This window comes from Mustela erminea, chromosome 3 (genome assembly GCF_009829155.1).
Source record: "Mustela erminea isolate mMusErm1 chromosome 3, mMusErm1.Pri, whole genome shotgun sequence".
NCBI classification, from domain to species: Eukaryota; Metazoa; Chordata; class Mammalia; order Carnivora; family Mustelidae; genus Mustela; species Mustela erminea.
Genome location: NC_045616.1, coordinates 18,590,671 through 18,618,567, shown reverse-complemented (window position 1 = coordinate 18,618,567; position 27,897 = coordinate 18,590,671). Strand labels below are relative to the sequence as shown.

The 27,897-nt window shown below is 50.5% G+C and overlaps 1 long non-coding RNA gene across 2 annotated transcripts; it reads right to left on the bottom strand.

The window, feature by feature from the left end:
- Window positions 1-13,455: 13,455 nt before the first annotated feature.
- LOC116585559 lies at window positions 13,456-25,360 on the bottom strand. 2 transcript variants are annotated; one of them, XR_004283690.1, is made up of 4 exons: window positions 24,657-25,360; window positions 23,393-24,558; window positions 20,643-20,783; window positions 13,456-13,749 (listed from the first exon to the last, which is right to left on the bottom strand). It is a non-coding gene; the product is annotated as an uncharacterized LOC116585559 (long non-coding RNA). The 2 variants fall into 2 exon arrangements; XR_004283689.1 differs by having other exon boundaries at window positions 23,393-25,360.
- Window positions 25,361-27,897: the final 2,537 nt, after the last annotated feature.

Sequence of the window (27,897 nt, the reverse complement as noted above, 5' to 3'; positions counted from 1 at the left end):
CGTCTGTTCACCACCCTTGGAAGGCCTCTCTCTTTATTTTTTTTTAAATTTTATTTATTTATTTATTTATTTAACAGAGAGAGAGAGATATCACAAGTAGGCAGAAAGGCAGGTAGAGGGGGAGGGGAAGCAGGCTCCCCACTGAGCAGAGAGCCCAATGCGGGGCTCGATCCCAGGACCCTGAGATCATGACCTGAGCTGAAGGCAGAGGCTTAACCCACTGAGCCACCCAGGTGCCCCAGGCCTCTCTCTTTATAAGTTTGGTCAACCTCATGGGTAAAAATTCTCACTGTTTTTAGTGTCCATGTTCCTGAATGTTAGTAAAGTTAAGCAACTTTTCGTGGGCTTAGGAGGCAAAAAAGAAAATGTTTTCTCTTTTTTCTCATGGATTTTCTCCGTTTTCTTCATTTCTTTTTCTAGGTGCATTAGGAGCGGTTTTAAGCCTCTTGTCTTCCAAACTGATACAACTTGTTCTAGCCCTATTTAATGAATTAAGTCATCCCTTTGAACTCCGTCAACCCAGCTAAGACAGACCTGTAGTTTCCCCCAATTCCCTTTCCTGTATGGTTCCAGGTTACGGATGACTAGGAGAAAAAATTAGAAGGTGGAAGTAACACAGCAGCTATTATGCTTTGAAGGTGACTGTCAAGGGCAAGGGGCTCTTGCGTGTGATCCGCTTGGGGCACTGACCAGCCCTGAAGCAACGTCATCTTCCCCTGCCCCGGGCCAGATGCCTCTGCCTGTGGGGCCATTTAGCATGGAATTCCAGCCTCTCTGGCAGGTCACCCGTGAATCGAGATGCTGAGAGTCAGACACCGGTTCCAGCTCGTTCTCACAGATTCCAGCTTATCCTCGCTGCTTCTCTCCAGTGAGTCCTTTTCCTCACCAGCTCCATGCCAGCTTGTCTTCCTAACTGCCCTATGGTGACCAGGCCCTAACAGCAGAGACAGGAGCCTAGCATGAAATTCTCAGCAAGCTCCTACTCTTGTTTGAGGTCTACTTCCTGTGATCAGTCCTTTATCTTTTGGGGGGAGGGGGCAGAGCAAGCTGTGGGGGGAGGGGCAGAGGGAGAGAGAGAATATCAAGCAGACTCCCCGCTGAGTGCAGAGCCCGACCCAGGGCTCGATCTCACAACCCTGAGATCATGACCTGAGCCGAAACCAGGAGTGGGAGCTCAACCAACTGAGCCACCCAGGCGCCCAGAGTTATGATAGTTTTAAAGCATGTAATGAAACGCCATCACATCTGTTTTTCACTTCTCCTTGGCAGGTTCCACATGCTTACTTATCCGCATGTAACGTAGCCCTGATGAATGTGTCCTCACCCCCAACTCCAAACAGCGTCCTGTTTACACCACCCTGTAGAGAACGGGTTTCTCGGCCGGGGCTCCTGACCCCCTCCATGTTGTATGTAAAACCATACGGGTCGTTCTGAGTCATAACCGTTTTCTCATCACCCCACCTCTGCAAAATCTCCTACACAGCCCTGGCAGGCAAGTCAGGGTGGACAACACGCAGTAAAGATGAATTCACCGCCTGCACAGAGCCCCTTCTCTGGGATTTGCGAGAGATGCTCTGGAGAGTAACACAGCCAAGGGACTTGGTCCCTTGGCTAGCGAGCATAGGAACACTGAGAGACCTCTTTTTTCGTGTGACCAAGAATTCAGAGTGTGCCCCCTAGGGGGGCAGGAGCACACCCCCACACACAGGGTGGCATCACCCCCCCCGCCCTGCTTTAGCAGGCAAGGCCCCCGCGCAGCGTCAGAAGAGCACTGGATCGTATGTTCCTCCCTAATTTATTATTTATACTCCACCTGCTTCCAAAGGGATGTGACACGGCTTTCGGGGAAAGGCTCAGATATGAAAGCACCACTCCATCTCTAAAACATATGCCAGAGGGCAAGAGCCAAGAAGGACAAGAGGCAGTGGGGGAGGGGATAGAACAATTATAGAATAATTACACCAGAAAGCAAAGTCTTTGCTTCCAACTTCCCATCCTCCAAGAGAGAAAAAATAAAGAATACACAATGGCATAGAGTTCTCTTTAGCTAGAAACAGGAAACGCATCACCAGGAGAGGCATTAGCGAACACCCTGGAATTCTGGCCCCTTTGGCCCGCAGAGAGCCAGGCAAGGGAAGGACAATAGGGGCGAGTCCTTCCCCAAACCTCCTGCCAGCTCAGGACGGAGAGACGTGTGTCCATTGAAAAAGCACTAATTTTCCAGTGCCGAAGAGGCAGCAGCTCTTGCAGAATTGTTCATTTTACTCATCGGATATTCACCGAGTGCCTGTTCTGGCCAGACTCCTAAATCCTTAGGATTTAAAATTAAGACTAGGAACGTGGCCCCTTTCTTCGGGGAACTCACACTCAAGGAAGATAGACCTGAGTAAACAGTTAAAATGCACCTTGCTAAATGTTCGGGTAAAGGGATGAATACCCAGCATGGAAACACAGACGGGAGCTGTGAACTTCACTTTCGAGGCACGCTGGTGCCTGGGAGACCAGTATGGAACACAGGCGAGCTCCCAGGGGAGGGCCTCCCTGGGTAAAGAGAGTGCACACTGGCGGGCAGCCGGCGTTGGCAGAAGGATGCAAGGTGGTGTGCATTGTCCTGGTCCTGGTCATGGTCATGGTGGAACATGTGGGAGCCTGAAAATTTGGCTGCTCTTAAATCATGAAGGGCCTTTGAAAGGAGGGCTGAAGAATCTGGGCTTTGGTGTCAAAACCATCAAAGATATTAAAGCAGGGAGTGATGAACTCATATTGTGGGTTTTGTGTATTTGCCTAAGGTCCTTAAATCCACGTCCAGAGAGCTTAGAGTGAGTCGAAAATTGGTCCACAGTTCCTCACCTACAGCAACTGGGAGCTGAAACAAGGGCATTCCATATAAGCTCGTGTTCTTTTGCAAAGTAGAACTGTGTGTCCTTCCCCATCATAAAACAGGTAACAACGGACTCTGGCTCAGACGTCCTCTTAGGCGCAGCCAAGAAGAGAAGTCAAGTCAGCAGCGGGGGGTTGCTTCCAAGAATAAATCTAGGAGTTTGGAAAGGAAAAAAAAAAAAAAAAGAATGTATTTGGAAGCCATCTAAAAATATATTCCTTGGTGAAGGACACACAGGTACCTCCTGCTTCTCTGTAGTTAAAAGGACCAAAAAAAAAAAAAAAGAAAAGAAAAGAAAGAAAAGTAGAAGAAAAAGAAGGATTGTTCCCATTAGTGCTGTAGGTTTCTAACTGTATAAAAAGCCAAGGGCAGCACAGGTGAATGAGGGACAGGAGCCCAGAATGGAGTAGGTTCCAGGCAGAGCCCAGTGGTTGGAGGAGCATGAGGACAGGAAATACACCTGTTCTCCATGTGGGGGAGAGGGAGAGCCTGGGAGGCTGGGAAGAAGCAAGAAGCCGCAGAACGTTCCTCCTGCCAGCTCTCTGCAGGAGAAAGACGGGACTGCTTACTTCTCTGTCTCTGACAATAACCAAATGCCCTCTTCCTCCCTGACAAGTCTCAGCAGCCGCCCGTTCCCAGCCCAGGGTCCTTGCACCAGTCGGCCAGGCTAGGATTTGCTCCTGACATGTGTTCTGAGCCTGGAGAATCCGGCTAGAGAAGGAAATAGTTCTATGGTTTGAACGTGCAAGGAATGTAGGATACTAGAAGCACACTCCCCTTTTATGACTCTCAGGACCTTGGCGTGTCTCTCCTGAGCATTCACGATGACGTGTTGTTGGACACGGTAAGTCCTCCAGCAGGGCTGAGCCATGTCCTAAGTTTGCCTTCTCAAAATGCAGAAGTGATTTATTTTCTCTCTGCTTTTTTTTTTTTTCTTTTTTCATGTTCTCTCTTCTTTCAGAGAACGACCCTTTGATCATCTCCCGTGGCTTTCATGACTTCCCCACAAACATGTCTCTGGCCAAATTTGCCTATGACCATGCGACACCTCAGATCTCCCAGAATCCCTTGCAGAGACACGAGCTCCTTGGAGCTTTGCACTCAGATAATAAAAACAAAATCACCTTCTCCTTGGATCTTGCCTCCTTTATTCTCTGACCCCACGTGGACTGGGCCGCCAAGATAAAACTTTGAAAATGGCTACTCAGTAAGGATGGGGCTTAGTTACAGAAGAAACTCCAGTCTGAAGGTCAGAAGTCTCCCTAGACAGCTGGGGCTGTAACCCATTCTCTGGTCCTCCTCTTCCTGGCCTGCCCATCTCATTCGGTGATGCTGTTCTCCACATCCTCCTCACAGCTCGAGGGCTCAGATCTTCTCTTTCTCTTGGATCCTTCACCCAGGTTTACCTATGATCACTTTCCATGTTCTAGACCTTTCGTGAAGTCCCACCTTCCATCACAGGCCCTCAACTCCGTGATTTTGCCCAGTGGAGAATGGCCCAGTGGTGGGAGTCCCTTCTGATGGCAGACGTCCCCCTCTGGAGCCCACATCTGGTGTGGTGCCTCCTGAGCCTCCACTCCTGGTACCAGCCCCCCTGCTGCCTGTGCAGAAAGAGTTGCACGCCTCCTTGACAGGACTGCTGCTCAGAATGACCCGGTGTATCATAAATGAGGAGTGGTAGGCTGAGCGGGCTTTCCCATAAAGGAAAACAACAGTGGGGCCCGACTGATCCCAAACTAGGGCTGCATTAATTCTGGATATCAGGTCCTCCACACTTGGCCGGGTTCCTTTCTTGTCCTTCCTAAGGCCTGAAAAACTACCCAGTAAAGACATCGTTACCCACCCCCCACCCCTGGCCACCTTTTTTTTTTTTTATCCTCTCTTAGACCCGTTTGCAGGGCAAAAAGCCCTCACACCAACCTCAAAGAGTGGTACACTGTAGCCATTTTAAGAAAAGGAAACGTTGGAAGAGACTATTTTAGAGCCAGTGGTCTTTGGGGAGGTTTGGGTGTGCTCCTTGAGAAAACAGGAAGTGGTGGTGGATGCTTCCAGAGTCTCCCTGTTGTTCTACTGGTGGGCTCCCCCAACGGGATGATCAAAGGGCTGAGGGTAGCACGTGACACAGGGCGAGACCTCGGCATGAGTATCCCACTCATTCTGTGGTCAGGAGGGTTGAATCTGGCCAAGCAGTCTGGCCATGCCCTTGCTGGTACCCTGTGAGGGGAACCCTACACATGGTGGCCAGCAGCCATGTTGGCAGGGCGCCCTTGGCCTGGCAGAGGGCACATTGAAGGCTGTCCCCACAGGAAGCCCAGGGGGGACCTTTCTCCTCCTCCCCTCTGAGGAGGCTCTGGCTCCTGGCTCTCAGCCTCCCAGACCAAAGTGGCAGAAATCACATCAATTGTGCTCAGGGGCAGAAGTACCCTGAAGTTTGTAAAGCTCAGGCTTCAGGACCTGGTACTTGCTCCAGCCCCTTCCATTCTCACACTCAAAGCAATTTACTGTTGGGGCGCCTGGGTGGCTCAGTGGGTTAAGCTGCTGTCTTCGGCTCAGGTCATGATCTCAGGGTCCTGGGATTGAGTCCCGCATCAGGCTCTCTGCTCAGCAGGGAGCCTGCTCCCTCCTGTCTCTCTCTGCCTGCCTCTCTGCCTACTTGTGATCTCTGTCTGTCAAATAAATAAATAAAATTAAAAAAAAAAAAAAGCAATTTACTGTTATACCAAAAGACATATTGTTATTTTACATTTGTTTTTCATAAAACAGTCCCTCCAAACTGTGGAAGCATTCAGCCCCACAAAACCTGGGTCTATCCTGAGCGTCACACACGCAGAGGACAGAGGAAACAAGGAGACGCAGGGGTGGGAGTTGCACAAAATTAAAAGCTGAAAATGATTTTTGCTTTTGAAAGAGGCTAGAAAGGGAACCAGGCTGTGCTGGGACCCGGCCTTCTTGCTGTCCCCAGGGCATGTCCCGCGTTACCTAGTGGGGCCCAGAAGCAAGCAGGGAAATACACAGCAGGGTCCCTCGGGCTTGAGGAACCGTCCGCAGTCTGTGATCAGCTCCTTTGAGCACTCTCCACCGCAGAAGGGCCAGCCAGGCCCTGCCAGGTGACCCGGCAACAGGTGTTTCCTCCTTGGAAGAACCACCCCGCCCATCCTCCCCACAAGGAGCCCACTCAGAACTCCGCAGGACAGCTTCCTGGAGGCTGGGGAAGGCATCCTACAGCAGACACAGTGGATGAGCCGGGAGAAATGGCTTCATGTTATTGTTCCTAGCCTTACACAGGACTGGGGGTGAGGAACAATCCAGCTTGAGTTCAGGCCTCCAGGGCATGTCCCACAGAGTGGGGACTTTGTTCCTGCCCGGAAGGGCTGCCGGGCTGCTGGTTTCTGCCGTGCTCCTGGGCGAGTTAAGAAGGGAAAGCTCCACCCTCCATGGGCACAGGGCTGGAGGCAGGTCCCATGAGGCTGGCTAGGGGCCGCACAGTGACAAGTCTGGCCTTCCACACCACCAGCTCCCAGACACGCAGAGTGCAAACCACCACACCCGCTCTGGGGCCGAGGTCTCCCAGGCAGCCTCCAGGACACTTCTGTAGCTTCTCTCCACGCTTTGTTTCTTCTGTTGGATACAACCCACTCCTGGGAGACAAGTCCACAGGGCCATGGGGAATGCCGTCTCCTGGACACGTGTGAGACGGGGCGTCTTTTCCTTTGCCTTTATTTGTTGGCCGCAGAGTGGGAAGGGGGGGTTCTCTGTCCCCATGCACCACAGGGAGCATCGATAGCTTCAGCTACCTTAGGATCACTGAAAGCAAACAACCAACCTCCCCCGGAGAAGGACTGGCGTCCTTCTCAAATCGATACGATCTGGTTGCCTACAGGGTGTGCTTCTCTTTCCTACTGGCGGCAGTTCGGACCTACTCAGAGAAATGCTGATATTGACATTATGACCTTGAGGGAAGTAGTGTCACCGAAAGGTTAGCAAGAGGGGTTAGCAAGAGAACAAAGCTCTAGTCCCTTCTCTGTGCCCCTGATCCACTTGGCTGTGCTGCTGCTTGAAACAGGTTGCTTCAGAGATGCAGAATTTAGTATGGAGCATGGAAACTGGGGGTACTTACCCACTAGCTAGTGTTCCAGAGATGCAACAACAACTTAGAAGCATACATGTGTCAGTATTCACTTTTCCATGGTGCGGCTGACAATCGGCTGCACGCCAGACCCAGAGGGCTTGGCTGACTTGGACTTCAAGCAGCAGGCTGGGGCGAGGTCTTCACGCTGGCTCGCTTTTCCATCTTGGCCCAGCAGCTTTGTGAGGCCTGTGGCTGTCACGGTAAAAAGTGGGATCATAAGTGGATAAGCTTCCCTGTCCAAACACAGTGCAAGCCTCCAGTCATGTTATAGCTGCCAGTATCCCAGTGGCCGAAGCCACTCCCTTGGCCAAGCCCAGGTCAGCTAAGAGAGCCCACGATTATTGCCTCTCATGGAAGGAACATCAAAGTCCTGTGGCAAATGGTACACAGACTGGGGTGAAGACTGGAGGATAATAAGGCACCTAGAATAAGGAGGAAGGAGAAAAGGGGAAGAGGGCAAAAGAAAGATGATTTTGGGGGGCTGGCATTGAACCCGGTACTCAACTATGTGTTCCAGGCTCAAAATGTTAAAGATCACAAGGTCCCTATATTAAAAATGGAAAATGAACATCTAGGTGGGAAAGCTGGTGAGCAGCTGAGCCGGAAGGTACACATGGGTCCCGCAGACGCCAGACTCTGCCAACGGCTACAGAGGGAGAGCGCGGCCTCCGGAGTTGTGTCTTGTCCTTTCAGAACTACAGATGGATATTGAGTCTGAACGAGGTAAATAAACTGTGATCTTTTCAAGCTCAGGCTTCTCCCCAAGGGCTCGAAGCAGGACCATTATGCCTGAAGCCATAATTGGAGTCCAATGACCCGAATCCTCCGTCATTAGACTGTGGCTTGGCTCCTTGCTGATTCCCGGCGCTCTTGCAGGCATTCGAGCTAATCGGAGTCATACCATCTTGCCTTAAAATCTATGTTTTAATGGGATCAAGAACCATTTTCCAGTCCTCCGTAACAAGCTCAGAATTTTCCACTTTTTAAATTGCTCTCTTGCATTTGGCTTGTTAGCGTGGAAGGTTAAGTGTGGGAGAAGGAAGAAAATGTTATCAGTGCCCCAGGTGCACCTGTGAATCCCCGAGCATCAGGTTTTAGCTTGACTGGGATGCTCTCAGGAGGGACAAGACAGGACGCAGAAGTGTCCGGACCCCATATTAGTTGGTGCTCAATACATGCTGGTCAGAAGAACAAATTCAGCAACGAGGACTTTCTACGTGTGCCGAGCCGTCGAGCTGTGAGTAGGACATCTTCTGGAGCCACGAGTCTGCAGGTCTGGAAGGACGACTTCGTTTCTTCTCTGCCACCAGCAGTGCCTGGACTTGGAGCAAACCCTGCCTCTGTGGTTTGTCCCCATTTGCCATCCCAGGGACTCCCCTGTACTCACTGCAGGCTTGAGCTCCTGCATGACAGCCTTTTCTGGTGGCACGGGCCCGGAAGGTCTGAGGACTTGGAAACCACCGTGAAGCATCAGGTTGTATCCGAGCCCAGCAGTTACGAGCTCTGTCAAGTCCTACAGCCTCATTTCCTCTTCCCCACCTGCACCCACTTCTCATGGGCCAGCCTTGGGCCCTAGGACTTCTGCCTCATCATCGTTTTCCTTCTTCCTCTTCCTCTTCTTCTTTTTTTAGATTCCATTTAATTAGGGGCGCCTGGGTGGCTCAGACGGCTGAGCATCTGCCTTTGACTCAGGTCATGATCTTGGGGTTCTGGGATCGAGCCCCATAGGGAGCCTGCTTCTCCCTCTCCCTCTGCCTGTCACCGCACCGCCCCCCACCGGCTTGTGCGCGTGCGTGCTTACTCTCTCTCTCTGTCAAATAAATAAATAACATCAAAAAAAAAAAAAACCCAAAAACATTCCATTTAATTATTTGAGAGAGAGTGTAAGCAAGCCAGAGACAGAACATTAGCAGGGGAGGAAGCAGAAGGCAAGAGAGAAGCAGACGTCCCACTGAACAGGGAGACTGACACAGGGCTTGATCCCAGGACCCTGGGATCATGACCTGAACTGAAGGCAGATGCTTAACCAACTGAGCCACCCAGGCAGCGCCCCCCACCCATCACCATGTTCAAACCGTGGGTCAGAGTCATTGGTAAGTCACGCAATGATTTTAGTGGATGGCAGCATTTTTGCAAAAGAAAATAGAAAAGAAATATCCAAGAGCACTGCATGTAAGAAGGGTATTTGTTACATGAAACTTTCATTTGAATTAGGTGTATTGATAGGTGTGCAGGGCTGGGCAGATTGTTTTCCTGAAGGTTATGGTCCACAAAATTTCGAAAAATACTTTCCTTGGTACTTAGAACATTCCATTTTCAAAATCGCATTCTGTCATAGCCACCTATAATGACATCTGCTCACTCTCTAGTCCTCAGACGTCCATTGTGGGAACCCTTACTGTTACATGTGGTGCATTAGCACAGCAGGTGCAAAACTGAAGAACCCGGATACTGTTGCGTTAGAGATCTACAATCCCGTCTGACCCAGGCCCAAACACATGATTCGGTACTGCGTGCACACACAAGCTGTGCGGGGGCCGTAGGATGTGTAGGGGCACGCTTACGCTTCTGTGGAAACACCGACACACCAGGTTTACTAGAATGAGATGACCAGGAGCTCACGTGTGGTCGTGGGCGGGTCTCCTGGGCAAGGAGGTAGGACTCAGGAAATTAACACAAGATGCAGGGAGAATTCAGCTGTCACCCAGGTGACCAAGTACAACCCAGAAAGAAATGCCCAGTGTTACAAACTCAAGCCAGAATCTAAACTTTGATTCCATGCAGATTGTAAATTCAGCTTTCCCCTTGGGTGACATGATAGAGCAGGGATTTGTCAACCTCGATCCTAGTGATATTTGGGGCTGGATGACTCTTCCTTGGGGAGAGTCTGGGGCGGTTCTGTGCATTCTAGGATGTTTAGCAGCACCCCTGGTCTCAGCCCACTAGATGCCAAGTTGTGCCCCCTGCCCACTCGTGAAAAGCAAAAATGTCTCCAGACATCGCCAAGTGTCCCCTGGGGGCAGTCACTGCACTACAGTAGAGCCACTGGGCTACAGTAGTGAGGAGCAAAACCAATGTCAGGAAGGGCCCCATGGTTGCTTATTTCCTCTGCAGCCATGATTTCCTTTGGCCCACACAGCAGCCCTGCGAGGTAAGAGTGGCCCTGTGGAACTTTCCAAAGGCCCCGTTGACCCATTGCCCGGTTATCTCAGTAGCTCTCGGGAGCTGAGCCTCAGTCGTCCTACTCTGGAGTAGCTCAGTCAGTGGCTTCAGAATGTGAATCAATCACAAACCTTTTACCCATGCTCAGTCTTTTGGCAGGGGTAAGACAGGAATCAAAATACCAGGAGATGAGACATCGAAAGTGCTTTAAGAGACGAAGTTTGGACATCCCAGCCCTGCCTCGAGCTATAAGAATGCTGATTATTTTTTTGTTTAAGATTTTATGTATTTGACAGAGAGAGACATGGTGAGAGAGGGAACACAAGCAGGGGGAGTGGGAGTGGGAGAGGGAGAAGCAGACTCCCCACTGAGCAGGGAGCCTGATGCAGGGCTTGATCCCAGGACCCTGGGATCATGACCTGAGCTGAAGGCAGACAACTAATGACTGAGCTGCCCAGGCGCCTCCAGAAGGGCAATTATTAACATCATTCACCTTTCTTATTTACCGGACACTGATACCCAGGGAAAATAAATAACTTTCCCTACATCCACTGTGTATCAGCAGTGGCCCCAGCTCTCGATCCCAGATCCCCTGACCTCAACACAGTACTCCAGGAACATAAACCCCAGCCTATCACAGTCTTGGGCTGTCTGCATCCCCACTGCAAGTCACAGTGGGGCTCTCCCATATTGGCACTGCAAAACTCCAGGTGCCCTAGAGACACAGAGAGTGGAAATCCTATGGTACCTAGTCCCGGAGTATGAACAGGGCTTCAGGGACCACCCCATGGATAAATAGTAAATCTGCAAGAGGGGGGTAATAAATTAGACAGGAACCTCGAAAGGTGTCTACTGAAGTGATCTCACACGAGTCAGGAAACTTCTTAGAGCTTCAGGGTTCTCATCTCAATTTGCCAATTTTGGGGGGAGATTTTTTAATTTATTTCAAAGAGAGAGAGAGATGACAAGTAGGCAGAGAGACAGGCAGAGAGAGAGAGAAAGGAGCAGGCTCCCCGCTGAGCAGAGAGCCGGACATGGGGCTCGATCCCAGGACCCTAGGACTATGACCCGAGCCAAAGGCAGAGGCTTAACACACTGAGCCACCCAGGCGCCCCTCAATTTGCCAATTTTAAAACATGCCCCACCCCCCGCCCTGGGATATCTGGATGGATCAGTCCTTAGAGTGTCCGACTCTTGGTTTCAGCTTAGGTCATGGTCTCAGAGTCCTGAGATTGAGCCCCACGTCCAGCTCCACACGCAGCGCTGAGTCTCCTTGAGGTTCTTTCCCTCTCCCACTCCCTCTTCCTCTGCTCCTCCCTAGCTTGCCTTCACCCTTTCTCTCTCTCTAAAATAAATAAGTAGGGGTGCCTGGGTGGCTCAGTGGGTTAAGCCTCTGCCTTCGACTCAGGTCATGATCCCAGGTCCTGGAATCGAGTCTCCCATTGGGCTCTCTGCTCAGCGGGGAGCCTGCTTCCCCCTCTCTCTGCCTGCCTCTCTTCCTACTTGTGATCTTTGTCTGTCAAATAAATAAATAAAATCTTTAAAATAAAATTAAAAAAGTAAATCTTTAAAAAAAAATGTGGCCCCCCAATTCTTCACCACTCCCCCCACTGAAAGAGATAGGTCTTCCTGCCCGCTTTGTGACAGCTGACCAGTAGAATTTGATACAAATGGTACTATGCCAGTGACCAGACCCAGGGCTTACAAAAACTGCAAGTTTTCACTTTTTGTCTTGGGACGCTCGCTCTTAGAACCCAGCCACCACGCTCTAAGGAAATCAATCCCAAGAGCCCCTGGAGAAGACCACCAGTCCAGTTGACTCTGCTTGCCTTCCGTGAAGCCAAGATGAGCTTTCCCTAACAGAGCACATCCCAAATCGCAAGCCCACCTAGTTCAGAAAACAATTGTTGATGTTTTCAGCCACTGTGCTTGGGGGTTGGGGTGGGAACACAGCAGTGACCAGTAGGGTTATTGGGCAATCTGATGAGACCGGGTATGAAAAGTGAAAGCTGATGGTAAATCCAAGGGACTCAAATCAGCTTCCATTTGTCTTTTTTCCAAGGTAAATGGCAGCAAAGCCACCATTCTCCTGGCTAAGTCAGCATCTGGCCCATGTTTAAGGGGGCTGAGCCAAGTGAGTAGGGGCGGGGAGCAAGGAGGAACCCCCTCCCCTCTAGGATGATGGAACTGAGACTTGATCCTGTCTCAGGACAAAGGTGGCCCTGTGAGGTTGTCCGAGACCCTTCCTCCAGACAGATATATGAAGAGCATCGATCTGATTTTAAGCGTCCTAGGAGGAAACAAATATCAGTGTCTCGTGGTAAGTTTGAGTTATTCTGTATTCTTGGTCAGGAAATTCTAACCCAAGTCCCTCTGGTTTCCTATGTGGCCTGCATCCTTGGGTTGTGCTGTCTGCTAAAGTAGGGAACCTGAGGAGAAAGTCTGAAGGGGAGACTTGTTAAGACAAGGGGCCGGAGAGGAGCCAGTGGGAGAGATCACGTGGAGAAGAGACAAGAGTTCACCAGGCACCTGCTAGGTCACAGTGCGTCTGGCCCAGAGGGCATCTCTAAATGTCTCCATCACTGCCAAGGACAGGTGTATTGTTGTCTTTAAAAAAATACTTTCTTTCTTAACCCACTGGCTCAGTGGGTTAAGCCTCTGCCTGTGGCTCAGGTCATGATTTCAGGGTCTTGGGATCGAGCCCCACATTGGGCTTTCTGCTCAGCAAGGAGCCTGCTTCCTCCTCTCTCTCTGCCTGCCTCTCTGCCTACTTATGATCTCTGTCAAATAAATAAATAAAATCTTTTAAAATAAATAAATAATACTTTCTTGGGGTGCCTGGGCAGCTCAGTGGGTTACGCCTCTGCCTGTGGCTCAGGTCATGATCTCAGGGTCCTGGAATCCAGCCCCCACAACCAGCTCTCTGCTTAGCAGGGAGCCTGCTTCCCTCTCTCTCTCTGCCTGCCTCTCTGCCTACTTGTGATCTCTGTCTGTCAAATAAATAAATAAAAATCTTAAAAAAAAACAAAAACCTTTCTCCATTTTAGTGGAGAAGTCTGGTAGGCCAGGTCCCAGTTTGGTGACGGCAATCTATGAATTATTTTGCATATCGGGGCAGACAGCATCAGAGACATCTTTCTGAACCAAGCTCAATGCCCGGTCATTGCCCTCTGGTTTTTCTCCGTTATAGTTCAAGCGAGGCCTGAACGTGGTAGAAATGGCCTTTAACCTTTCCTGCTACACTTGATCTGCCAGAAAGTTGAAGGCCATTGAGGGGCAGCTGAATATGCCCTGGAAACCGGAGAAGGGGGTACGGTCACCATTCTAAAACCCTCTACTCAAGACAGAAGCCCACTCAGTCAGAGATGAAAAAAGAAACCAAACTGCCTACTGAAGGGTAAATGAGTCCTGAACACGCTGAGGTTCACTCACAGCCCTGCCCGAAAGGAGTCCTACACGGCGCTTTGCAGCCTACGTGAGCCAGTGCCTTCGGCGTGTGCTGAGGATGATCCGGGCTGGCTCTTCGGTCACTTGCAATCAGGAGTCCTACGTGCCCAGTGCATACAAGAAAGATGCCCTGTGGTGAGTGAGGCAGGAAAATCACGGTAAGTCATTCGTTCTGTAAAGGTTACAAGAACCCCCTCGCCCAACGGGAGCACTATACTTTCTCCGCTATCTCCCTCCTCTTCTGGGGGAGGACACAGGGGGCTCCCAGGCTTTCATGTTATTTTCCTTCTCAGGGGTGAGCCCCACCCCCGTTCCCCACCCCTCAACTCAGCTGCTTCCTCCCTCTCACCCTCCTCTCCCTCCCTCTCTCTCTCTCCCCAGTTTTGACCACAGCAGTGGATGCTCCTGAAAGACCCTCAGGGTATTACATAATAAGAGACAAAGAAATAAAGTGTGTGAAAATGTCTAGCTCTTTAAAAAAAAAAAAAAAAAGAGATTTTATTTATTTGTTTGACAGACAGAGATCACAGGCAGGCAGAGAGGCAGGCGGAGAGGGGAGGCGGGGAAAGCAGGCTCCCTGCTGAGCATGGAGCATGGAGCCCGATGGAGCTCGATCCCAGGACCGAGACCATGACCTGAGCTGAAGACAGAGGCTTTAACCCGCTGAGCCACCCAGGCGCCCCGAAAATGTCTAGCTCCTTTAAAGCCAGCTCATAAAAACCCAGTGAGGCAGCAAAGGGCACAAGCTGTCCCCAGGCTGTCCCCAGAGGCAGGAAAAAAGCCCCACCTCCACTCCCTTAGAAACTCAGACGACAACAAGCTCATTCCCTATATTTTCCGGGACTGTCTCAGTTCTAAAGGTCCTCTCTTGGGACCAACCCATGTACCCCTACTTTGGGGTTGAAAATATGGGGACTGTTCTTTAAGCAGCAGCCGCGCTCATCGGTATTAGGAAACGCTGGTCCCGTTGCAGAGGGCAGGTGCCTGCCAGGTGTACCACAGGGCCTGCCCATACTGTCAGCACCACTGTCCTTCCCAACCAACACCAGGGAGGAGTCGGGGGGCTGGCAGCCTGCAGCTCTCAGATCTCTGAGTACAGAGGGCACCGTGCAGAAGAAGACAGTTCTTGGTCCCCCTGGCATCAATTACCCAAGTATGCCCCTCCAGATGATTTCTACATGCTACACAAATGCTTTTTAAAAAGATATTGTTATTATTATTATTATTATTATTAAGGATTTTATTTATTTATTTGACAGACAGAGATCACAAGTAGGCAGAGAGGCAGGCAGAGAGAGAGGAAGGGAAGCAGGCTCCTCACTGAGCAGAGAGCCCGATGCAGGACTCGATCCCAGGACCCTGGGATCATGACCTGAGCTAAAGGCAGAGGCTTTAACCCACTGAGCCACCCAGATGCCCTATTTTTAAGCAATCTTTACACCCAATATGGGGCTCAACTCACAACCCCGAGATCAAGAGTCACAGGCTCCACTGACGGGAGCCCGACAGGAGCCCCGGCAAATACTTTTTATATAAATTGTCATGTCCTAATCTAAGTGTGTTTCAGAAAGAGAGATCACTGGTATGCCATTTCACGGATATTACTGCCTGAGATGAGGCCAAAATACTTACAATTTCACCAAGTAAAATGGAAATATTAAATAAATAATGGCTCAGCAATCTGTCGTAATGACGCAAATCATACAGATGGTGGAGAAACTCTGCCCTCAGTGATGGCTCCAACGTCTTCACAGAGGTCTGTTTCTCTGGACTTTATCTCCTCAGAGTATTTAGTTTTCCTTTCCCTGCCTTCCTCTCTCAACTACCCTCAGCAGAACCCAGAAATGTCCCAGGTGGCTATGTAAAAATAGTACCTAGACAGCTGGACATACAAGAACCTCCTAAACTATGCTGAAAGAACAACAGGTCACATTATAAAATGCGCCACCGCGGTGATGTACATTTTATGTAATTCTAAAACAGGCATCCCATGCAGGGTTCACAGCAGGGCATAGAATAAAAGGCTCATCTCCTTAAAGTATTGTTTACAGTGGCCAAGAGGCCAAGATAGGGAAGCAACCCAAATGTCCGTTGATAGGTGAATGGATAAAGAAGATGCGGTATATGTATATAATGGAATATTACTTGACCGTCAACAAGAATGAGATTGTGCCATTGGAATAACACGCAAGCACCTAGAGGATATTATGCTACGTGAAGTAAGTCAAGCAGAGAAAGACAAATACCATATGACTCCACTCCTATGTGAGATATAAAAACAAAACCCACCAACGAATAAACAAATAAAAAAGCAGAAACAGACCCACAAATACAGAGAACACACTAATGGCTACTGGTCAGGGAAGAGGAATGGACAAAACAGGTGAAGGGAGTGGAAGGTGCAGGCTTCCAGCTACAGACTGAAGAAGCCACTGGGATAAAAGGTACAGCATGGGGAATACAGTCAATAAAAAAAGGAAGACAAATCAAAGGCTCATCTGTTCACTACTTTGTTTTGACTCTGGTTCAACACTCTTTAAAGGTATAATAGTGGTGGGATCTATCAGTGCTAGATTCCATAGTAAGAAAGGCCTGGAGAGGAGAGTCAGCACAGGGGGGAATGATACTTTCTACACTCAGGTGGTCCCTGTCTAGTCAGGGGAAGGATGGCAAAGCCATGCGACCTATTTTCTCCACAATTCTCTAGCCCAAGTGTGGGCACCCTACAGTTCTCCTTACGGGATAAGCTCCAGGGACCATACATGCCTAGGTTTCTGTATCTTTGCTTATTGCAAAGCCAGGCAAAAGAGCCTCTCAGATCACAGAACACATCTTTGAAAAAAGAACAGATGTGGAGTCTTAGAACTAGTTGTCCCCCCTACTGATGCACCACAACTAGCCGCAGCCTGAACGTCGACGTCAGAAAACCAGGATTCAGATCTTGACTGTCCCGGTCACCCGTTGCATGGTGGTAGTTGACTTATTTCTTCCCTCTTTAGCTCTAGTTTCCTCACTGGTAACAGCAGATTCTCACAACAATCTCCCCTAATTCTCGGGACAATTGTTTTTTGCAGAGCGCCTGGCTCACGGTTGGCAAATGCTGAGTGTTGGGTCCTTCGTTCCCTCCTCCTTCCCTCGTCAAATGGACAAGACCGGTGGGAGGAAGGGAAGCTGGTGTCTGCCAGGAGGGGGCAGGGCTGGGTGCAGGGATGGCAGGGTGCTTGGCTGTGGTTTCTGAAGGGAGAAAGCTGCAGCTAACCTCCCCTTAGAGACACGCATGCTTTGCTGTGCTCTCAGGGAAACCAGCTCCTTGACACCATCTGGCCTTGAGGAGCAGACCTCACGGAGGGAGACAGGTCAGGCAACACAGAGAAATCTGGGCTGAGACTAACGGCCAAGGCTGTGGTTCCCAGCCTCCTCTGCCCAGGGGCCTCTCCCTTGCCAGAGGATGCATTTTGGATTCTCCCTCCTACGGGCGCACTCTCCAGCACTCTCCAGCACGCAGGCCTTTTTGGAAACCAGACTCTAAGAGATGAGCTGGGCTTTTGGCTGGTCACATGATTTGGACGCCATCCGGACTCTGTGCAGTCTGGAGGGATGGGCCAGCTACTGCCATAGTGCAGGGCATCTGATTCAAGGGCAGAAAGGAGACGTTTGTAGGCTTGGTCTCTTTTTTACTATCATTAGAAAAATGAGTATCTGCTGAGACCAAAAAGCTGAGCAACAGACTGACAGGTGACCCGTGATCTCACCCCTTGGGGATGACCACTGTAAGTGAATGTAATTTATAAGCATCTCAGTGCTCCCTGTTACTAACTCCATTCCTCTGTATTCTTATTTCTCCTATAGAGTTTTCTTTCAATATAATGAGATACCAGGCAGGACGATCTAAGGCTCTTTGTTCAGGATGAGGCCCAGGTTTTGGAGGGGAAAGTGGGCCCCTTCTGGGGGATGGCGCTGGGTCCCAGGCCCAGGTGTGCCCTCCAGAGGTCAGTGCTGGGGAGGGGTGTCCACCACAGGCTGTTAGGAGCCAAAGAGCTGGCCCTTCCTTGGACTCAAAAGCCCGGCAGAGAGGAGGGGACGAGGGCTGCCACATCTAGATTTCCGCCATCAGAGCGGGATGGGCAAAGACAGGTCGAGAGATGCACAAAACAGCCCCAGCGATCCTGACCTCTCCACTGCCTCCTGTTAATATACTCTGGGCATCTTTCCCCAACAGCAAGGCCTCTCAAGGACAGTCCGTTTTGCTGGCCTCTGCATTTCGAAGAAGGATGGGGTGTGCTTTGTAATTACTCCGTACTGCTATGAATTAGAGTAATATTCAATTACTACATTGTGCATTTAAATGACTTATTTATGATGCATAATTGATAAAGTTTTGTGTACACAGCTCTGCTGAGTCACTTTAAAAGTTTCAAGGCCTCCAATGATGACTAGGTTTTCTCTCGGACCTCCGTGTCCTTGCCACCGGCTCTTCTGGGGCCTGTGCCACAAAGAGCCCCGGTCTGTGACTCTCAAAGCAACACCGGCTGCCTCTGAGCTGCCGAGAAGCCAGGGCAAATCCTTGTATTCTTGCTGCCAACTCAGGAGGGAAGCAGAGTGTAAACAGCAGGTGGGGGAACTGGACCTCATCCTCCAGGAGCTAGCAGAGCAGAAAGGAGCGGCTGGCCAGAGCAGCACCACAGCAAGCATGGGGGTGGGGGAGTCCTCCCGGCTTGGCCTGCACTTCCAGCCATGGCTTGGGGGAGGAGGGCACAGCTGGATGACGGACTTCCTGGACTTCCCGTCGTTCAATTTCCCTGGCTGCCTTCTCTAGTCACAAGATGGCAGCCCAGGCAGGTTGAGCAGGCAGAAGCACTGGGCCCAGGGCAAGTCCATTTGGGAGGCTGTATTAACTCGTTGGGGCTGCCACAAAGGAGGACTGCTTTGAAAACCAGAAATTTATTTCCTCATGATTCCGGAAACTATAGGTCTGAGGTCAAAATGTCGGCAGTGTTGGCGTCCTTGGAGGCCTCTCTCCTTGGCTTGTAAATGGCTTTCTTCTACCTGTCCTTCCCTGGGTGTGTGTCTGTGTTCTCATCTCTTCTTTTTATGAGGTCACCGGTCCTGCTGGATGGGGGCCCAGCTCATGACCTCCGTTTAATTTAATCACCTCTTTAAAAGCCCTCTGTCTACCTTCTGAGGACATCAACATATAAATGTGGGGGGAACAAAACTCAACCCATCACAAGGGCTCTCTCTCCCCAGTGACAAGATTTCCTTTCACTCTGTGAATGCCTCACCTGGGCCTCCTCCGTGCTTTGTCCAGAATCCCAACAAGGGCTGGGGTGCTGTTGGAATCCACAAAGAGAGCAGAGGGAGAAGACGCATTAGCAAGGCTGGCTTTCTCCCATGAATTTAACAGGAAATCCGGAGAAGCTCCGTGTTGGCTATAGGAGGAGAGGAAAGGCCCAGAAACAAGAGGTGTCAACTGCTTGTAGGTTGAAGGTCGCTTCTGACCCCCTTGCTGGGGGCCTTGGGGCCACTGAGGACCCGGGAACACTGTCCTGATCCAGCCTTGAGCTGTGGCCACCCTGAGGTTTGGGTTCTGAGGCTTCAGAGCAATGACATGTGGATTGAGACTAAAACCTTTGAGATGAGGGGCGCCTGGGTGGCTCAGTGGGTTAAGCCTCTGCCTTTGGCTCAGGTCATGATCCCAGGGTCCTGGGATCAAGCCCTGCATCTGGCTCTCTGCTCAGCAGGGAGCCTGCTTCCTCCTCTCTCTCTGCCTGCCTCTCTGCCTACTTGTGGTTTCTGTCTGTCAAATAAATACATAAATAATCTTTAAAAAATATTAAAAAAATAAAACCTTTGAGGTAAGCCTGCTGTGCACCTACCCCATGCAAGAAACAAAAGCTCGAGGGCGGTACAGACATTTTTTGTATAAGCAACATATGTGATTTTTTAGTTTTCTAGAAGCTACACTAAAAAAAGTTTTAAAGAATCCAATAAAATTAATTTTAAGAAATAGATTAATCATATCCAAGATATTTTATGTCAATATGTAATCAATGTGAAAATGCTTAATGAAATTTATGTATACTTATATATATTATTAAATATAATCATATAGTGTTATATATAAGTATATATTGTATAATAAGTTATGATAATATAATATTATTAATTATCTATAATATATATCTAAAATGATAATATATCTATTTGCGCATCTCTAGGAGAACCTGGAGTGGGGGCCTCCAGTCCCACCAGGCACAGAGTTAAAGCCGTTCTCCGGATCATTCAGGTCCTAAGTCATCTTTTTCTCTGTAACCTAATTTGAGTGATCGGGCTCCTGGCCGACTTAGACGGTAGAGTTTGTGACTCTTGATCTTGGGGTTCTGAGTTTGAGCCCCACGTTGGGTGTAGAAGATTACTCAAAAATAAGTCTTCTAAAAAAAATAAATATATAGGGGGCTCCTGGGTGGCCCAGTCGGTTAAGCGTCTGCCTTCAGCTCAGGTCATGATCCCAGGTTGCTGGGACTGAGGCCCACACTGGCCTCCCCGCTCCACGGAAAGCCTGCTTCTCCTTCTCCCTCTGCAGCTCCCGCTGCTTGTCCACGCTCTCTCTCTCTCTCTCTCCCTGTGTCAAATGAATAAGTATATTTAAATAAATAAATGAATAATTCAAATAAATAAATTTACATGCATTTACACAAATAAATGTACATGAACAAATGAATGAATAAATAGAGCGATTCTATTCCTCTAGCATCCCGACTCCAAGGATCTGGGAGCACAAGGATATATTTGTCTGGGAGCACATGGACATGCCCTTGCTTTCAGGTTCGGGAATCAGAGGCAGGTTAGGATGATCTGCTCGCCTGGGGAAATGTGCCACAATGGCCCAGCCCCTTGGGGACCTACCCAGCCAGTGTGCACCACAGAAGCAGGCCAACCCTGGCAACGTGAAACAGTGCCCAGCTCTGTTTCATGTCAAGACGGCCACTGCGGAACAAACACCATCATCTGCTGACCCCTTACCAAAGAGCAAGCTGAAGCTAAAAGGCAGTGCGACTTGCAAAGGCCAGTCACCGGGGGCAGCAGGCCCACGCTTCAAGGCTGGGTCCCTCTCGTTCCAAAACTACTGCTTTTCACAGCACCCGAGGGTCTAGGGACCCAGGTCTAAAAAAAAAAATCACTGTCTGGAAAATAGAAATCTAAGGTTAAGTGGGAAATGTCGTTGTTACGGTTTTAATGGGTGATTCTGGTCCCAAACTCAAGTCCTCTGCACAGCACCCCTCTGAGGATCCCAAGATCAGGCCAGCCCTGACCTTGCTGGCTTGGGATGTTGAATGGGCGCTAAAGCCATCCTCCTTGATGAGTGGAGTAAGCTAAGTAAGACATGTCTGGGGAGCACGGAGAGCATCCTGGCATAAGGGTGCTCGGCCAAGCTTTATCGGCAAACTCCATGATTGGCCCTGAGGAGGCCTGTGTTACTTTCTGGGTGAAGAGCACCCCCCACCCACCCCCGCATCCATGGACCTGCTCCTGCCTCAGACCTCGCCTGGGCCCTTCCGGATCCGTAGGATGCATTAAAAGACTCACCTGTGTGGGTCTGAGTTTAATTATACTCCTCAGGCAAGGGATTTGGGGAGCTTTAATTTAAAGATGATGCTGAATGCTTTTAAATTATTTTAAATTTTCTGAGGCACCCAGCTGCAACACACATCTTTCATAAATTACAGAGTAAATGCCGTGGCGGCGGTGTGCACAGAAGGGCCAAGGATCAGGACAGATCCCCAAAGGAGGAAATATGTTTCTGGCAACGAAGAAGAGCTTAGTGCACACCTATCATTATTGTTAATGGGAGCGGGGTGCTGGGCTCCCTCCCAGGGCACAGCGCAGTGCAAGTCTGGCTCTTGGAATTCCGTTCCTTGCTGCTCCCTGCCCGCTCGGTAGCACGGAGCCCCAGTGAAATGTGTGTCAAGTTCTTCAAAAACAATTATTGCTGCTGGAGGAAAAATGCTCAGCAGAGGACTCTGAAGGTAACACCTCCTCAGAGCTGGAAATGGAAATGGAAATGGAAATGAATTCTGGCAATGTTTGCATTCTGTTTAATATGAATCCGCAGATATCTCGGTGGCTGGGTGCAAAATGGGAGAAGGGATCTGAACGGATGATAATGAGCTTGAAGAAGGAGCTCGCGAGGTCTCAAGACCAGAGTCACGGATGGGGGGGTCACGCACCCCCTGAGTTCTTGCCGCGGTCCTGCCACCTGACCTTGGGGGAGCTACTTAACCTCTCGGGGTCTCCTTTCCGGGGTCTAATTCACAAAAGTGTGGAGACCAGTCATTTATATCAGAGTCTCAATAATGATGTCGGTTACGTGGGCAAGTGACTGAAGGTCCCAACGCGTGGGACTGAAATCCTCCCAAGTGAGCCCAGCAGCAAAGCGTCTTGAGCGAACGGTAAGTGACTGTCACTCCTGGTGCCACTGTGCGTGGCCCCGACCTACTGGCTCCTGGACAGAGAGATGCTTTGGTTGGGGGGTGGGGAATCCCAAAGATGGGACAGGAGACCCCTCTACCAAGAAGATCCCACCTACAGTGAGAAGTGAAGCCAGAAAATCTGACAGGGACCGCAAGGCAGGGAGTAGGACGCTAAAATGGGACTTGGTATGACTCCGTCTCAGTTGAAACTCTAGAAGCTGAGACGTATCTGTGAACACTAGGAGACAAGAAAGCCCCACTCTAAAGTGGGGTGCTAGACCACTCAGGCAGGCAGGCCACCGTGAAGATCTGTCCTCTTGCCAAAATCTGCCTGGAGGATCCCAAAGGGTGGAGGGTTAGGAAGCTTCCAGACTTTCTTTCAAGGCAGGTGAGGGCATGCAGAGCCCCACAAGTCCTCCCTCCTACTCTGGGGTCAAGATGGAGAGGCAAGACTTGCCTCTTTTCACTCCAGCTGGGGTAGGCTTCCAAAGAATCCCTTGGAGATTCTGACCTGTGTCCCCTGGGGGATGTTGGGGACAGAGGTCGGGTCAGACTCACACCTCAAGAAGTCCAGAGGCAGAGGCTTGCAGGGGGCATGGAGGCAGAGCAGAGAAGCAGAGGGGGCTGACGGCATGTCCACAAAGGCAATCTCCCACGGAGTCAACATCAGACCCCAAGAAGGGGAAGGGCTTGGCAGGATCTTAGACCCGACCCCTGTGAGACACCTGGAGGGGAATGGGAGCCCATGAGTGAGCAGATTGCGATATGCTTAGGGGATGAAAAGACAAAGGTGGTGCCCTCCCAGTAAGAGAATGCCACCCACACAACAACGACAGAAAGAAGCATGGCGGGAACCTGTCAAAACAGGAGGCAACAACGTGGGGCACGATGATAGCCAAATATTGCCTTTCCCACGCTGCCTCTCCTCCCTCTACCCTCTCCAAGCCCAGGAGGAGCCACCACCAGCCCCCCGAAGTGAGGAAGGGAGGGAGGAAAAAGGACCAGGCAGGGGGTGACTGGGAAGACACCAGCATCCTCCCTCCCCTGTCCCTCTCCAGACCCGAGCCCAGATTTCACTTTGGAGGTAAGTTTGAGTTTCACTGTGAGGGCAGACTCGTGTTTTAATGATGAAAGTGAAAGTATTCGTAAAACTTCAAACGACTGAAAGACTTCTCGTTGTCTGTAAATGACAGGACGAGCCACGGAGTGTGTCCAAGCGTTCACCCCCGCAGGTGGGTAAAAAGTGGTCCCCACGGGAAATGTGCGGACTCAACAGTGAGAAAGAGGCAAACCGTTTTGTACCTGTGTCCCCACCAGAGCTCAGCTCATTCGGGGTGCTGGGTACCCGCTCTCTGGTGACAGCAGGGCACCAAGGATGAAGGGGGCAGGCTTTGGGAGGTCTCCCCCGGTGAGAGCAGTCAGTCCATCCACCAGCCCCGCTGGACGACTCCGACGGCCCCCGATGACAGCGAGGCCACCGCTCCCGTGACGCAGGGTTGGCAAGATCTGAAGACACGCTGCCTCTTTTCGGTCCTTGAATATTCTGAGTGGGAGCCAGAATGAGTGCACTTCCCAAAGTGCTCCATGGCCTCTAGAACGTCTGCTGGAGTCATCAACCCTGTTCGATAAAAGGAAACCCATTTTATCCTCCTTCATCCATTATGTACGAAAGCCCAGAGAGGTGACTGTTCTTTCAGGGCCGACGAAGAAAAACCAAGCCAGAGATGGACTGATGGATGGATGGATGGATGGAAGGAAGGAAGGGAGTGAGGAATGGAGGGAGAAAGAGAGGGAGTGAAGGAAGGAGGAAGGAAGGGCAGGCACAAAGGAGGGAAAATAAAAAGACAAAGTGGGAACGTTTACTAGCGGTAAACGTCCAGGCTTCAGTTGTCAGGTATGGCTGTATCCAGGTGCTCAATTAATGTTTTCCCAAATATATCTTTCTCCCCACCTTGGCAATGCATTCGCCTTCCTGTGAGTGGCAAATAACCACCCGAAGCTCTAGCCCTGTGGTCTATCTGCTGAGGAGCCCCAGCCAAAATGAAAAAAAGGCTCTGGCAGTGGGTTTTGGTAAAGGCCACAAGCTTGAATTTCACACTGACCTGGCACGTCCAGTCTGGAGCTACTCGTCATGACTCTGAATGTCCTGGCCTGGCCCCTGTGCTCCTGAGGGCAGGGCTATGGGGTCAGCCCCCGGGAAAGCCCGGTGCCTGGGTAGGAAAGAGCTGTTGCTCTTTGAAGACCGGGACATGGGGGGCCATGCCAGCAAATGGGTCAGGTGTCCACTCCGGATACAGAGCCTGCAGGTAAATAGCAAAAGCCAGGATCCCAAATCCCATCTTTCGATTCCAAAACCAGAAACTTCTTCCGTTTATTGCCGTGTCCCTCATTCTGTATTTTCTCAACCACAACAAATAGGGGAAGTTTGCCATCTAGAAACTCACTTTATGCACGCCAAGGTAAAGGACCTGGTAAAAATAGACCCGTGTAAACAAAATCATTTCATGTACGAGACAGCAAATGGAATCACTGGCCTCATTTTATTAGCATTGCTCAAGATACTTACTGGTGCTCTCATTTAGCCTGACACGAGCAAAAGCCCTGGTTTCCTCAACTCCTGAGGCAGGATTACGTGCGTAGAGTGGGTGACAGGGTCCCGTGTGTTCTCGGACGTTCTCTGGAGCTCCGGCAACCTGTCCCAGTTAACTCCGAAGAAGAGAGCTAAATACGGCTCACGGAAGTGACAAAGCTATTCATTGGTCACGCAAGAGAACGAGATCTTAAATAGGGTGACTAGTGCAAAGTTTGGGGGTTTTCTTTCATTTGGTTTATTGACTTACACACAAAGAAATGGGAAGACATTTTTGTTTCTTGGGTTTTTCCCCCCTCTAGAGGAATGCCAGTTCCCCTTTTAAAAATCTGTATCCCTGCTCCACGAAACTTCGGAAGTTTCAAGGACAGGAGTGGCTTCTGTGCTGGCCGTGGGCCAGCCGCTAACGCTAAGGACGTAGTACTTGACCTGAAAGGCAGACCCACTGGGAAGGTGGGCTCGGACACGAGCAGATCGGTCTTTCCCTCATCTCCTACTGACCCTGGGCTTCGTGGCTACTGAACTCCGGAATGGAAGAAGGGCAGCCTCTGCTCTGCCAGGACCCAGGACGGAGGGAGAAGCTGGGAGCTGGAGGGCCCAGGCGCAGGGAACGTGCACTATGGGGTCTGATGTGGGCAAATTGTCGATGGTCCATGCATTTTCATTTTACTGAATTTTATCGTATGCATTTATTTTTTAATTTTTATTTATTATCATTTTTTTAAAGTAGACTCAGTGCCCAGCGTGGAGCCCGACACAGGCTCGAACTCACGACCTTGAGATGGAGGCCCGAGATGAGATCCAGAGTTGGACGCTGAACTGTCTGAGCCACCCTGGCGTCCTGGTCAACACATTTTTTTTTTTTTTTAAAGATTTTATTTATTTATTTGACAGAGAGAGATTACAAGTAGGCAGAGAGGCAGGCAGAGAGAGAGAGGAGGAAGCAGGCTCCCTGCTAAGCAGAGAGCCCGATGCGGGGCTCGATCCCAGGACCCTGAGATCATGACCTGAGCCGAAGGCAGCGGCTTAACCCACTGAGCCACCCAGGCGCCCCTGGTCAACACATTTTTAAATAAGTCATTGTGTACCCACAAAATTCCTGAGGATGGTGGGCTTCCCCTGACCTCACCCACGGGGAAGCTTATACCTCTGAGCAGTAAGGGATGTAAGATCGAAACGGGTTTGTCAACGACCTGTCCCTGCCTACGTCTGACGTAGGACGACGCCCTCCATGACGGCCTCTCTCAAGCTTGATAAACTTCCATCTGTCCATCCATCTGTCTGTCCAGTCTGTCCATCAGATAACTATTCCCAAGAGCTCTTGCGTGCTGGTCTGTGCCAGCCAGATCCAGTCTGGGGCATCTGCAAGCAGAAAGCACCAGGGGGCCCGCAGTGAGCAAGGGTATCATGGGAGCGCAGCACCGGCGGCCGGACCACGCCCAGGGTCCTGCTCTCTGGAAGCGCTGCGGCCCCAGGTGTGGGTCTGTAAGCGCGGCACAGCCAATGTGGGACCACAGCTGGAAGGAGAAGGCTGCCCAGGGCGCCCTGCACAGAAGGAAGGCTTTGTGCAAGCTCCCTGTGGAAACTCTGACTCGGGGCGGTGCGGGCTTTCACTCGGATTTCCTATCATTTATCTTCTTATCAAAAGGTTTAATCACTTCCCACTCTCCTGACTGTACGGGAATAATGAGCTTATTCTATCCCGACCAATACAATGCACAATAGAAACAGTTCAGAGACGCTGCGGCCTCCTAAACTGAATGTCTGATTGTATAAACATCATTAAAACCACAGGAAAAGGAACGTTGAAGGAAGAAAAAGAAATCTCAGTAATCTCACGACTGCGTACTGCCCGCTGGCCTTTGTGGGCACACCAAGATGAATTCTATGTGAAAATTCGTTGGCGTGTCATTTCCCCGAGAAGCTGAATATATTCTGACATGTAAAGGACCTGTGGCTTCTCAGAAGCCGAGCATGTTTCCCCCAGGATTTTCGGCTTCTCTCTCCAGAATAAAAAAGTACTTTAGAAACTTGAAAATGAATCCCAGCGGTAGCTGTATGGCTTGGGCTGCTTGAGTCTTGTTCTGGAAACAGTTAAAAATTGCATCACGTCCCCAGAGGGCAAGGTCTATAGTGTATACCTTGATGCCTCCATTAGCTTCCCCTCCCCGCCCCCCAACAAAGCTCCTTTCTATGAAGTCAGACATATTAAATAACAAAAGCAGAGGGGATGGGAGAGGGTGGGGGCTGGGGAACCTGAGCTGAGCTGGGAGGCCAGCAGCAATGGGCCAGGTCCTAAGCAGAGAGGCCAAGGCCAAGTCCTCCAAGTTATTCTGGCTTCCCTAGACTCCTTCCTCCGCCCTCTCTCCCGGGTCAGAGTCGGGGCACTCATCACACTCCCTGCCAGCAGAAGGGAGAGTTCTTTGCAACTCACCACTTGTTCCATCCTGTCCGAGAGTTCATCACTGATTCTCTCACCTTGGCTGTGCTGGACCTTTCCTCTCGCCGTCTAGTAAGGGTGGATTTTTAGGCATCTGTAAGTGGGACAAGAGGTATGGAAGCAGATGGTCTGAAACAGCACCCTACATCCTTACGACTCAACACATGGTCCTTGGACTGCTGGCAGTGGCATCCAGTGGGAGCTCATCATGGAATGCAGAAGCCCTACCCAGTGGGGCTGGACCAGAAGCTATACGGCAACAAGACCTCCAGGTGCTGTGGGTGTCATTGATCAGGGACCACGTTTGGAGAACCAGTCCTCTAGAACGAATCGGGGGATCCAGCTACCTGAGTACCCTCCCAGGGCATTTTCCTGTGGGGATATAGGAGGCCACTAGTGACTTTCCATTTCCAAGATGGCAGAGAAGAGACCCAGGCCAGGCAGGAGATTGCGGTGGAAAACTCGCTGCCCACTCACTGCTACCAGTTGTCTCCTGGGTCCAGCCTGCCCTGCAGTGCTCCCCCTCTCCCCTTGACCTGCCCACAGTCTCCTCAGGATTTTCAGCTGAGGTGGTCAGGCCCATGGGATCCCATTTGGTTATGACAACAAACACAGGGCCAATCTGAGCCATGTGATAGAAAATAGAACTGACCTGACAGTCTCATGCAACACACGAAATTAGAATAGGAATCCTCCAAGGGGCACCTGGGGGGCTCAGCCAGTGAAGCATCTGCCTTCACCTGCTCAGGTCACGAAATCAGGGTCTTAGGATCGAGT